Below are 2,310 nucleotides of genomic sequence, written 5' to 3' on the forward strand. Positions count from 1 at the left end.
TCTGGGGTCGATGCCAGGACGCCCAAGAGCTTTGCGCTTTTCAGCTTCATTGTGGTCCTGGACGCATTTCTTTGCAAAGTATTTCATGCGCTCTCGTGAGCCTTTAGCTTCTTCACGCTTCTAGTGAAACTCTTCCTTGAGGTCATGCAGCATTTTCTTGAAGGTTTGAACATCTACCACGCTGAGCTTGGCCATGCTCTTCTTGAAGTGAGCCTTCTCATAATCAATTTTGTTCTTCAGCTCAACAATCTTCTGAGCCAGAGCCAACTCATTAGCAATGGCTCCGTGGAAGGTGACGCTGATGTCCACAGGCAGCTGAAGATCATCAATGCTGATGCTCTGGTCATCAAACCACTCGTCGATGAAGTTGTTCAGAATGTCCACGTCAAAGAGGGGCAGATCGTTGAAGATCTCCGCCTCTTGCTTGCTCTTGATAAGCATCTCAAGGGCTTCATCACCAAGATCTTCATCACTTGACAGATCAATGGTGTCTTGTTCGTTTCGCAGAACAACAACAGGAGTAAGTTCATGCCCAGAAATCTTCTTGGGCTTCTTGGTTTTCTTGGACTTCTCAGTCTTCTTGGAGACACGAGACAAATCTTCAGACTACACACTGGGTTCAGGAGGTGCAGTGGCCAATGGCTTCACAGTCGAAGCTTTTGGTGCGGCAGAAGGCTTTGAAGCTTTTGATTTCTTCTCTTTCTGCTTTGGTGGAGGTGGCACATCTTCTGAATCTGCGTCATCAGCTGATTGCTCCATAGTGGCCCTCTGAGCTGCTATGTGAGAGAGGAGGCCATCGAAGTTGTTGAAGGGGCCAATGACATTTGGATTGGCATCGCGTGTGCCATCAGCCCTTGGAGCAGACGGACCACGGTTGAAGTTGAGTCCAAGATCTTTCTTGTTCTTCATAGCTGACTCTTTTGCAAACTGATAGTTGCGCTTGAAAAGATTGTCTTCACGACACCATAATATGGATGATGGGTCGGCATTCTCTGGCTTCGGTCCTCGAACCATGCATGGGTAGAAGCCTTGAGCAATGGCTTCAAACTTGGATTTGGGCTGCAGATTTTTGTACAGAATATCTCCCCATGGGCGCTTTATAGCATTCTTCTCTGCATATTCGGTAGTGACAAAGTTATACTTGAACCACTGTTCAGCCCAATATCTTCGAATCCATTGGATTCGGGTCTTGCACTGGCCATAGCTTTCCTCAGGATCTGACTTGTACAGCTCAAACAGATCTGGAGGTAAATCCTTAGTTGTATCTCCACGGCGCTGCCTGCCACCTTTTCTTGTTGACTTTTTAGTTGCCATTATATTCAGACTGAATGGCTTCAGAACTGTGAATGGCTTCCTTTTGCTGGTCAGACAAGAGCTGGCTTCAGGTGAGTGAATATGACGCTGTATGAACTCTGCAAATGAATGCAGACTATGAGAACCAAGGGATTCTCCCACGGACATGTACCTGTGACAGCCTTAGAGATGCGAGGGAAGGGGAAGAGGTCATATGCATTCTCAGAAGATTTTGAAGAAAAATTGGTTTGAAGACATTGACCTCATAGAGCGAAGACATTCACTTATTTGAAGAGACTTGGTTCCAGATTTGTACGAATCCATGAATAAGTACAAGTGAGGAGTCTAACTAGTTATGAAGCATAAGTGAATATACTAAGCATGATATGAGATGCAGATAAAGACAGATCCAGATTTGGAAGTGAAGAAACCACTTTTGGTTGAAGTGGATGGATCTGACGGATCAAAAAGGCAGTAAAAAGTAAGTTTTAATTACCGCTGAGGAACTGCTAGACGAGGCAGAGTTAGAGGCCGAGCAGTTCAATCTCCCGCGCCCTAACTTGGCGGCGAAAGACACCTATGGCGGTGGCGGAGAGGACGAGGTCCGTGGCCGGTGTGAGGACGGGGTCGAAGAAGTCGCGACAGCTAAGCGCTTCATCTCCGACGTCGACGCGAGCTAGCGGAGGCGCTAGAGTTTGTGCGAGGTGGAAGAAGAGATAATGACCGTGGTGAGTGTATATTTATAAGGAAAGGGACAACACAGCATAATTACGCAGGTGCCCCTGGCAGTTCACATCTGAAGGACACGTGGCTTGCATGCAACCCTTTTGGAAGTTGTTCCATGTTCCCACGCACGCCTGGATTGTCGGGTGGTCGTTCCGGCTTCTCCGGTATTTAGGCAATAAGGATATAGCATAAAAACAGATTTAAACTTTTGTCTCTTTGTCTTCTGCTGACAAGGATTCAGAGAAGACAATCGACAGGTTTCAATAGAATGCATATGATTTGGATAGATAG

Source organism: Triticum aestivum, chromosome 3D (genome assembly GCF_018294505.1).
Source record: "Triticum aestivum cultivar Chinese Spring chromosome 3D, IWGSC CS RefSeq v2.1, whole genome shotgun sequence".
Taxonomy (NCBI): domain Eukaryota; kingdom Viridiplantae; phylum Streptophyta; class Magnoliopsida; order Poales; family Poaceae; genus Triticum; species Triticum aestivum.